Here is an 11,423-nt window from a genome sequence, read left to right as displayed (position 1 = left end):
GTAGTAATTTGTGTCTTCTCTCTCTTGTTGGCAGTCTTGCTAGAGACTTGTCATTTTTACTGCTCTTTTCAAAGAATCAGCACCCTGTTTTATGGATTTTCTGTATTGTGTTTCTGTTTTCAATTTTATTTATTTCTGTTCTTGTTGTTTCTTTCCTTTCGCTTCCTTTGGGCTTATTTTGTGCTCCTTTATGAAGTTTTTTAATATTAGGTGACTGATTTGAGATTTTTCCTTTTTTTAAATGTAATCATTTAATGGTAAAAAGATTCCCTCTCAGCACTGGTTCAGCAGCATCTCACAAATTTTGATATGCTAGATTTTAATTTTCATCCAATTCAATGTATTTCTTACTTTCTTTGAGATTTCCTGTTTGATCCATGGATTATTTAGAAGTATGTTTTTTTGTTTTCAAATGCTTCGGTATTTTCTGTTACTGGTTTCTAATGTGATTCTTTTGTCGTCAGAGAACACACTCTGACTTCCTTTCTTTTCATTTCGTTGAGATTTGTTTTATGGTCCAGAATATGAACTATCTTGTTCTATGTTCCATAGATACTTTGTTATTTTTTGGTGTGAGTTGGCAAAACGTTTATATTTAGAATTAGCCAGCTGGACTCGGTTTAGATGATCCCGATTTTCTTGGCAACATCCAAAGCGTCACAGTCAGAGGCCAGCTGAACATATGCCTTCTTCTCTTTATCAGGCCTGATCAGGATGTTGACCTCGGCCACCTCAGTGTCGCAGAGCTTCTTCACAGCCTGTTTGTTTTGGTGCTTATTGGCCCTGAAATCCACAACGAACACAGCGTGCTCTTGTCTTCTATTTTCTTCATGGCTAACTCTGTGGTCAGGGGCAAGTTGACAATGGCATAATAGTCAAACTTGTTTCTTCTGGGGGTGCTCTTCTAAGGAGATATTGGCTGCTTTTAGAGCCACAGAAGCTTGGGCCACTAGAATTTGAGTGATGTGTGAATATCTGTCTCTTCCTCCTCCTTCTCCTCTTTCTGCTTCTTTTCTTCTTCTTGTGACTCTGGATACCTTTCAGCACTGCTTTCTTGGCCTTCAAAACCTTGGCTTTGGCTTTGGGAGGGGCAGGGGCTTCCTTCTTTAATTTCAGTGCCATCTTTGTGCCGTGGACACTTTAAAAGAATGTGTATTCTGCTGTTATTGGGTGGAATGTTATATGAATGTTACTTAGATCTTGTTGGTTGATGGTGTGTTAAGTTCTTATACATCTTTGTTGATTGCCTTGAAGTTTTACCAGTTGGGTTTTGTTTTTGTTTTTGTTTTTAAAGATTTTATTTATTCATTTATCTATTTATTTTTAAAGATTTTATTTATTTATTTGACAGAGATAGAGACAGCCAGCGAGAGAGGGAACACAAGCAGGGGGAGTGGGAGAGGAAGAAGCAGGCTCATAGTGGAGGAGCCTGACGTGGGGCTCGATCCCGTAATGCCGGTATCACGCCCTGAGCCGAAGGCAGACGCTCAACCGCTGTGCCACCCAGGTGCCCCTAAAGATTTTATTTATTTATTTGACAGAGAGAGAGGCAGTGAGAGAGGGAACACAAGCAGGGGGAGTGGGAGAGGGAGAAGCAGGCTTCCCGCTGAGCAGGGAGCCCGATGCAGGGCTCGATCCCAGAACGCTGGGACCATGACCTGAGCCGAAGGCAGACGCTTAACGACTGAGCCACCCAGGCGCCCCTTATCAGTTGTTTATAGAGGGGCATTGACATCTCCAACTGTAATTACATGTCATCCCTGTGCAGGGGCCATGCTAATCTTCTCTGTGTCATTCCAATTTTAGTATATGTGCTGCCGAAGTCAGCACTCTCCAACTGTAATTGTATTAATTATAATTAATTAATTAATTGTATTAATTTTTGTTTCACATATTTTGCAGCTTTGTTGTTTTATGCATACAAATTTATGATTGTTATGTCTTCTTGGTAGACTGACTTTTTTATCATTATCTAAAATTCCTCTCAGTCCAAGGTAAATCTTTTTTTTTTTTTTTTTTGCTCTGAGGACTCTTTTGCCTGTTAATAATATAGTCACTCCTGCTTTCTTCTAATTGATGTTTGCATCATATACGTATTTTTATTCTTTTAATTTCAACATACCCACATGGTATATGAAGTGAGCTTCATGGTTGCGTTATATGTTTGAATCTACTCTGTCAATTTGCCTTTCAATTGGTATAATTAGACCATTCACATTTAATGTAAACAATGATATGTTAAGCATAAGTTTGCCATTTTAATATCTGTTTTCTGTGGCTTGTTTGTTTCTGTTTCTTTCAGCTGTCTTCCTGTGGGTTACTTGAACATATTTTAGAATCTCATTTTGATTTATTTGTAGTATTTTTAAAAAATCTTTAATAGCGTTTCCAAAAAAATTATAAAAATAATACATGTTCATTATAAAATATTCAAATAATACCTAAAGTAAGAAGTAAAGATAACTCCATTCTTCTAAAGAGGTACAAAATAAAATAAGTTCTCCTTTTTCAAACTACGAGATTAGCAAGATTCAAAGAATGATGAAGCAATGATGGTTGTGGAAAACCAATTATCACTGGCTACACAGAGAGCTGGTAAAGGGAAACATAAATAGAAACTTTAAAAAATGTTATTAAAAAGAATGAGTATATTTCTTTCTACAGAGTTTCAATGGCTGCCCTAAGAGTTACATACTTATACATACATGAGTTATCACATTCTACTAATGGCTACTTTTTACCAGTTTGAGTGAAGTATATAAATCTTATCTCCCCATAAATTCCTTTCCTCGCTCCCATTTGTAATTATCTTAAATACTTCCTCTACATACACTGAGAACCATTTCACATAATCTATCTTTTTTACTCTTGCTTCAAAAGTAAAAATTTAAAAAACTCAAGAGAATGAAAGTATTTTATTTACCTATATTTTTACTATTTCCCTTATTTTTTATTCCTTGTTGATGTTCCCAAATTCTTTTTTTTTTTTAATCATTCCTGTTCTTTTTCGAGAATTTCCATTAGCTATTCTTTTGGAGTAAGTCTGCTGGTGGAAAATTCTCTTAGTTTTTCTTTATTTGAGACTATCTTGATTTCCCCTTCATTCCTAAGGAGTATTTTAACTGGTTGTAGAATTTTAGGTTGACGGTTCTTTTCTTTTAGCACATGAAAATTTTCGTGGCATTTTCTTATGGCCTACACAATTTCTGATAAGAAATCCACTGCAAAAAAATAAACATAAACATAAAAATAAAATAAAATAAAATAAAATAAAATAAAAGCACTGCCATATGAATTGTTTTCCTTCCAGATAAGGTGTTATTTCTCTTTCATTGATTTCAAGATTTTTCTTTATTTTTAGTTTCTAAAATTTTGATTATCATGTGTTGTGGCATGGATTTCTTTGAGTTTATTCTGTGTGGAATTCATTAAGCTTCTTGAATCTGTAGGTTTATGCCTTTTACCAAATTTGAGGGAATTTCAGCCATGATTTTTTCAAATACTTTTTCGTCCTACATTTCTCTTCTTCTTCTCCTCTTGACTCCAAAGATGTGAATGTTAGATCTTTTGTTACAGTTTTACAGTTCCATGAGGCTCTATGTATTTTTCCCAGACTTTTTTGTTTTGTTTTGGTTTGTTGTTTTTCCTTTTCCTTTGTTTACACTGGGTAATTCCTCGTCTATCTTTCTGTTCAAAAAGTTTCTTCTTTGTCCCCTCCATTCTGATGTTCAGCCTATCAAGTGAAGTTTTTTGTTTTTTGGTTTTTTTTTTTTTTTTTTACTTTGGCTATTGTATTTTTCAGTTCCAATGTTTCCATTTGATTCTTCTTTTTATTTTCTATTTCTTTATTGACACTTTCTATTTTTTTCTTGAACTTTCTATTTTTTCATTTGTTTTAATCATGTTCCTAATTGCTTCTTGAAGGATTTTGGAAATGGCTACTTTAAAATCCTTGTCAGGTAATTCTAGTTCACCTTCTGGCACTTCATTGTTAGTATCTGTTGATTGACTTTTCTTATTCAAGTTGAGATTTTCCGGGCTGTTGATATGATTAGTGATTTTAGCCTGAACATTTTTAGTATTAGGTTACGACACACTAGATCTTATTTAATTCTCGTGTTAGTAGATTTTCTCTGGCACCACACTTTCAGGGGAATATGGACACAACCACTTTCCTGCCAGGTTGTGAGCAGAAGTCCAGAAGCCCCCCCTCAGCCTCTGTTGAGACCCTGGGGTTGGAAGTGGCACTTTGTTGCCACCAGGTGGTGGTGAAAGTCATGACTCTCTATTAGGCCTCCTTTGACACCATTCCAGCGGAGGGTAGGGTTCCTTTTTACCACCAGATGGGAGTGGAAGTCCTGGTTCCCCATATGATTTCCACTGAGAATATGGGGGATATCTAATTATTGTCTGGCTGGGATGAAAGTCTAACCACTTGGTCTTCCATTATACCACCCTGGCAGGGGACGTGGGTCACTTCATTAAAGCCTGGTGAGGGTGGAAGTCTACTCTCTCCCCTTGGCCTTTTCTGGTGTGTAGGATGGGAAGGCCACAATTTTTTCCAAGGTGTTTGGATGGAATAGAGTGGTTGTTGTCCAAACGTTTTCTATCTTGCTAGGTTGCCCCTTTCCTGGTCTTACATTTAGAGAAAGCAAGCTTTCTTAGGGACTGTGTGTGTGTGTCTGCTGGCATTTCTGTGTTGCCAGCATCTTTCACCCCCAGTATGATATATACAAAGCAAAAAGAATGCCTAGGAAGCTCATTACTGTGGCATTCCATGGATCCCCAGGTTCCTAACTGTTCCCCATTTCAAAGTCATATTTTTTTATATATAGTATCCAGGCTATATTTTGTGGGAGAAATAGGGGGAAGTATGTCTGCTCTTTTTTGATCAAGACTTGAAGTGTCTATTTAACAATATTAAATATGTAACATTTTCATTGTTTTTCAGTTTAAGAACTTTATGATTTTCTTATGATTTTTTTTCTTTTACCAGTGAGTTCTTAATTTCCAAATACATGGGATATACTTTTTTGGTTGTTTTACTAAACCTATTTTCTTGTGGGTGAGAAAGTTGTTTAAAGGAATGTGCTTCCGTTTTTCCCCTATAAAGTGGAGGTAATAATAGTTCTACTCTCATGGGTTGTGAGGATTAAATTAATCTGTCCATGAATTTTCCTAGGAAATCATAGGTGTGTTCCCCTCACCATTTTTTCCCTGATTCTTCTTCCCTATAATTTCCTGGGTTAAGATGCTGGGTTTTTTTTTTTTTTTTTAATAAAAGCTTTATTGAAATATAATTGCTATACCATGCAAATCACCTGCTTAAAGTGTACAATTCAATCGCTTTTAGCATATTCACAGAGTTGTGCAAACATCACACAATCAATTTTAGAACACTTTCATTATCCCCCAGCAAAACCCGTGAGCAGTTACTCCCCTTCTCTCCCTGGGATCAGACCTAGGCAATCACTGATCCACTTTACGTCTCTGTGTGTTTGCCTTTCCCAGAAGTTTCAGATACACAGATACAACATACAGATCCTACATACAATACGTAGTCTTTTGTGATGGGCTTCTTTCACTTAGCATTATATTTTCAGGGTTCATCCATGCTGTACTGTGTATCAGTATTTCTTTTTTAATTACCAAGTGATAGTCCATTGCATGGTTAGACCACATCTTATTTATCCATTCATCAGTTGATGGACATGTGGGTTGCTTCCACTTTTGAGCTATTATGAATAATGGGGCTATGAACATTCATGTACACGTTTTTGTGTGGACATATGTTTTCATTTATCCTGGATAAATTCCTAGGGGTGGAGTTGCTCGGTCTTGTGGTAACACTATGTTTAAACTTTGGAGGAACTGCCAAGCTTTTCCATGGCAGCTGCATCATTTTATGTTCCCATCAATAATATATGAGGGTTCTAATTTCTTCTCATCCTCACCAGCACTTGTATTTTCTCTTTTTCGTTAGAGCCATCCTAGTGGGAATGAAATGTGATCTTGTTTTGGTTTTGAGTTGTATTTCTCTGATGGTTAATGAGGTTGAGCATCTTTTCATGTGTTTATTGGCCATTTTTTCTTTGGAGGAATGTTTATTGAAGTCTCTTGCCATTTAAAAAAGTTGGGGTATTTATCTTTTGTTGTTTTTAAATTGTAAGGGTTCTTTTTATATTCTGAATACAAAAATCTTTATTGAAGATATGATTTGCAGATCTTTTCTCCCATTCTGTTTGGTTGCCTTTTCACTTTCTTGATAGGGTCCTTTGATACACAAGTTTTTAATTTTGATGAAGAGCCACTTATCTATTTTTCCTTTTGTTGCTTTTGCTTTTGGTGTCATGTCTAAGAATCCATTGCCAAATCTAAGGTCATGAAAGAATTACTCCTATATTTTCATCTAAGAGTTTATAGTTTTAGCTATTAAATTTAGGTCTATGATCCATTTTGAGTTAATTTTTGTATATGGTAAGAGGCAGCCGTGAAACTTAACTCTTTTGCATGTGGATATCCAGCTGTTTCAGCACCATTATTGAAAAGATTATTCTTTCCAATTGAATTGTCATGGCACCCTTACCAAAAATCAATCCACGGTAAATGTGAATGTTTATTTCCAACTCTTCATTCCATTGGTCTCTCCTTCTCTTAGTACCACGTTGTCTTGATTACCGTTGCTTTGCAGCAAATGTTGAAATTGGGAAGTTTGAGTCCACAAACTTTGGTCTTCTTGTTAAAGATTGTTCTTTTTAGAGATTTTTAGATTTGACTTTTAAAAAAATTGTAGTGGCTATTCCGAGTCTCTCGAATTCCCATATGAATTTTAGGATCAGCCTGTCAATCTCTGCAAGGAAGTCAGCTAGAATTTTGATGGGGATTGCACAGACACTGTAGATCAATTTCAGGGACTATTTTGATCTTAACAATATTAAGTCTTCCGATACATGAACACAAGATGCCTTTCCATTAGTCGAATCGTCTCTAATTTCTTCTAGTGGCGTTTTATAGTTTTCAGTGTACAAGTTGTGTACTTTTTTTGCTAAATGTATTCTTAAGTATTCCACTCGTTTTGATGCTGTTGTTAAAATGTTCTTTTGAACCAGAAGGATGAGGGCCATATCCTAGGAATGGCAAACCAAAAGCTGGAAGGAGTCAAGGCACCCTACACACTTGAGTACCCAGAGAGCTCTATGCCTCCTACAAAGAGGTGAGAGAAATTATGAGAAAAAAAAAAAAGACTTCTATCTTGTCCAAACATTTGTTATTTTGGGTGAGCTGTCACTCACAGATGAACTCATCTTAATAAATCTAACCTATGATGCCAATCACTCATTTATTCCCTCATTCAACAATTATCTATAGAAAATATAAAATGTCATAACATTGAGCTAAGTCCTGAATGAGATGAAAAAGACATTTAAATTCTACCTATTTAAGAACCTCTCAGTGAAACATACACACTAATAAAAACTTTTAAACATTGACAAAGTGCCATTTGTCCATTCAAATGAATAGCACGGACCGGACTTGTCTCAGCAAGTCCGAGAACGCAGGGGAGAAATCGGCAAGAGGAGAGATCCCTGAGGACTGGAGTCTTAGAGGAAGCTTTGAGCAAGGAGTCTTGAGCTGGAAAAAGCAGTGGAATTTCAACAAGCAGAAGAGGTAGGTGCTTGAGTATTTCAGAGAGGACATTTGGTGAGAAAGAGCAACGTTAACACAGCCTAGAAATGGGAGGGAGGATGGCGGAAAAATGGAGGGGACAGTGGAAAGGAGGCCAGGACCCAAGGAGAGGACCGTAAACGCCCAACTGAGCTGTCTGTGATCAAGGCGAGGACCCTTCAGTAATGCGAGCTAGACTGACGTGATTTAATGGAGTAGTGGGGGCATTGGGCCTCGAGTGCAAAGCAGTAAGTGGAAACATTGTCTGTAGAGAATTTAAAGACAGTATTCAAGCTGGCGAGAATTCATCTGCTTTTTATTTTCACCTTGCATTGACAATTCTAAACAATGTCAGTGGCAAAATACTCCCCCTGCTCCCCCAAAATCTTTTGTTGGTCTAGGGCAGTGCTGTCCAAACGAAATATAATGCAAGCCACATATGTTATTTTAAATTTCCCAGGAGGCCCATTAAAAAGTAAAAAGAAATAGGTAAAATTAATTTTAATAATATATTACATTTAACTCGATATATCCAAAATATTACCGTTCCAATGCATAATCAATATAAAAATTATTGTATGTTTTGTATAATCTTTTTTCCTGCTAAGTGTCTGGAACTTGGTGTGTACTTTCCACTTACAGCACATCTCCGTTTGGACTAGTTACATTGCAAGTGCTGACTAGTCACGTATGACAAAGCTGTGGTTATGGTTATGTTGTAATAATAAGTTAAAAGCCTCAAATTAGCACAATTTTATTACTTACTTTTTTTTTCTTTTTTTTAGAGAAGGAGGAAGAGCGAGAGAGGGAGAGGACAAGCAGGGGGGAGGAGCAGAGGGAGAGGGAGAAGCAGACTCTCCACTGAGCAGGGAGCCCGATGCAGGGCTCGATCCCAGGATCCCGGGATCATGACCTGAGTCGAAGGCAGATGCTTAACTGATTGAGCCACCCAGGCGCCCCTTATTACTTACAATTTAATAAACATTGTATTCTACATGGAAGGCAGTTTGGAGAGCGCCCGGTTATGTGGTCAGCCCCTAAAACCTCTGGATTCAGGTATATGCATTTGTAGGGAGAGTAAGTTTTTCCCCCCTACTTAATGTTTATTAGAAAAAATAAAGTTATATGAGAAATATAAACTTTAACAATAATTATCTGGTAACATAACGTTAAGTATATGAGGGTAAGCCTATCCTGACCTATCAAGCATGTATGTCTGTCATCTTTATATTCATATAAGACAGTAGTATTTTGTTCTTTTTGATCTCGCTTGCTATTCTATTTCAGTAATTTCTGATCCTCCTTTTTAAATTCTCTCCTTCTACTTGTTTTTTTTCTAATTTCTTGAGTTACTTTTTAGCCTTTCACCTTTTCTTTTTTCCCCCACCTTTATTGAGATATAATGACGTATAACATTGTGTAAGTTTCAGATGTACAATGTGTTGCAAATCAATCAACATGATACACCACATTAATAAAAGAAAGGATAAAAACCATATGATCCTTTCCAAAGATGCAGAAAAAGCATTTGACAAAATACAACATCGGTTTTTGATAGAAACCCTCAGTAAAGTGGGGATAGATGGAACATACCTCAACATCATAAAGGCCACATACGAAAGACCCACAGCTAATATCATCCTCAATGGAAAAAACTGAGAGCTTTTCCTTTGTGGTCAGGAACAAGACAGAGGTGTCCACTCTCACCATTACTATGTAAACATAGTATTGGAAGACTTAGCCTCAGCGATCAGACAAAAAAAGAAATAAAAAGGCATCCAAATCAGCAAGGAAGAAGTCAAACTTTCACTATTTGCAAATGACATGATACTCTATGTAGAAAACCCAAAAGACTCCGTCCAAAAATTGCTGGAGCTAATACATGAATTCAGCAAAGTTGCAGGATATAAAATCAACATACAGAAACCTGTTGTCTTTCTATACACCAATAATGAAGCAACGGAAAAAGAAATCAAGGAATTGATCCCATTTACAATTGCACCAAAACCCGTAAGATACCTAGGAATAAACCTAAGCAAAGAGGTAAAGGATCTGTACTCTGAAAACTATCCAACATTTATGAAGAAAATTGAAGAGGACACAAAGAAGTGGAAAGACATTCCATGCTCATGGATTGGAAGAACAAACATTGTTCAAATGTCTATACTACCCAAAGCAATCTACACATTTAAAGCAATCCCTATCAAAATACCACCAGCGTTTTTTATAGAGCTAAAACAAACAATTTGTATGGAACCACAAAAGACCCCAAATAGCCAAAGCAATCCTGAAAAAAGAAAGCAAAGCTGGAGGCATCACGATTCCAGACTTCAAGCTATTTTACAAAGCTGTAATCATCAAGACAGTATGGTACTGGCACAAAAACAGACACATAAATCAATGGAACAATAGAGAACCTGGAAATGGACCCACAACTCTATGGTCAACTCATCTTCAACAAAGCAGCAAAGAATATCAATGCAAAAAAGACAGTCTCTTCAACAAATGGCGCTGGGAAAACTGGACAGCCACATGCAGAAGAATGTAGCTGGACCACTTCCTTACACCATCCACAAAAATAAATTCAAATTGGATGATAGACCCAAACGTGAGGCAGGAATCCATCAAAATCCTAGAGGAGAACACAGGCAGCAACCTCTGTGACCTTGGCCACAGCAACTTCTTACTAGACATGTCACCAGAGGCAAGGGAAACAAAAGTAAAAATGAACTATTGGGACTTCATAAGGATCAAAACCTTCTTGCACAGCAAAGGAAGCAACCAACAAAACTAAAAGGCAGCCTATGGAATGGGAGAAGATATTTGCAATTGACACGTCTGATAATAGGTTAGTATCCAAAATCTATAAGGAACTTCTCAAACTCAACACCCAAAAACCAAATAAGCCAGTTAAGAAATGGGCAGAAGACATGAATAGACATTTTTCCAGAGAAGACATCCAGATGGCCAACAGACACATGAAAAGATGCTCAACATCACTCAGCATCAGGGAAATGGAAATCAAAACCGGGATGAGATGTTACCTCACACCTGTCAGATTGGGGAAAATTAACAACACAAGAAACAACAGGTGTTGGTGAGGATGTGGAGAAAGGGGAACCCTCCTACACTGTTGGTGGGAATGCAAACTGGTACAGCCACTCGGGAAAACAATATGGAGGTTCCTCTAAAAGTTAAAAGCAGAACTAGCCTACAATCCAGCATTTGTACTACTAGGTAATTTACCCAAAGGATAAAAAAATACAGATTTGAAGGTGTGCGTGCACCCTGGTGTTTATAGCAGCATTATCTACAATAGCCAAACTATGGACAGAGCCCAGATGTCCATCGACTCATGAATGGATAAAGAAGACGTGGTATATGTATACAATGGAATATGACTCAGCCATCAAAAAGAATGAAATCTTGCCATTTGAACGTCATGGATGGAACTAGAATGTATTATGCTAAGCGAAATAAGTCAGAGAAAGATAAATACCATATGATTTCACTCATGTATGGAATTTACGAGACAAAAGAGATGAACATATGGGCGGGGCAGAGAAAGACCTAAACATTCTCCTCTGGACCTTCATTAACAGACGAAAGGAGTCCTGGAGTAGGGTAAAGAGGATGGGATTTATAATGAGAGAATCTGGGTTTGAATCCTGCCCCCCCCTTTTTTTTATTGAATTCCTCGACAGTTTCAATAAACCAGGATTTTATATGAAGTGAAAAAAAATAAGGTATACGGCCTG

General features: G+C 37.0%; 1 non-coding gene and 1 pseudogene across 1 annotated transcript; both read right to left on the bottom strand.

Annotated features, from left to right (window-relative positions):
- Window positions 1-620: 620 nt before the first annotated feature.
- On the bottom strand, window positions 621-1,122 carry LOC113265776 (60S ribosomal protein L23a-like; annotated as a pseudogene).
- A 601-nt stretch (window positions 1,123-1,723) lies between these two features.
- Window positions 1,724-1,830, bottom strand: LOC113266012 (U6 spliceosomal RNA). Its single transcript, XR_003320214.2, has one exon. It is a non-coding gene; the product is annotated as a U6 spliceosomal RNA (small nuclear RNA).
- Window positions 1,831-11,423: the final 9,593 nt, after the last annotated feature.

This window comes from Ursus arctos, chromosome X (genome assembly GCF_023065955.2).
Source record: "Ursus arctos isolate Adak ecotype North America chromosome X, UrsArc2.0, whole genome shotgun sequence".
Taxonomy (NCBI): domain Eukaryota; kingdom Metazoa; phylum Chordata; class Mammalia; order Carnivora; family Ursidae; genus Ursus; species Ursus arctos.
The sequence above is the reverse complement of the archived record's forward strand: the minus strand, read 5'-3'. Positions and strand labels throughout refer to the sequence as shown.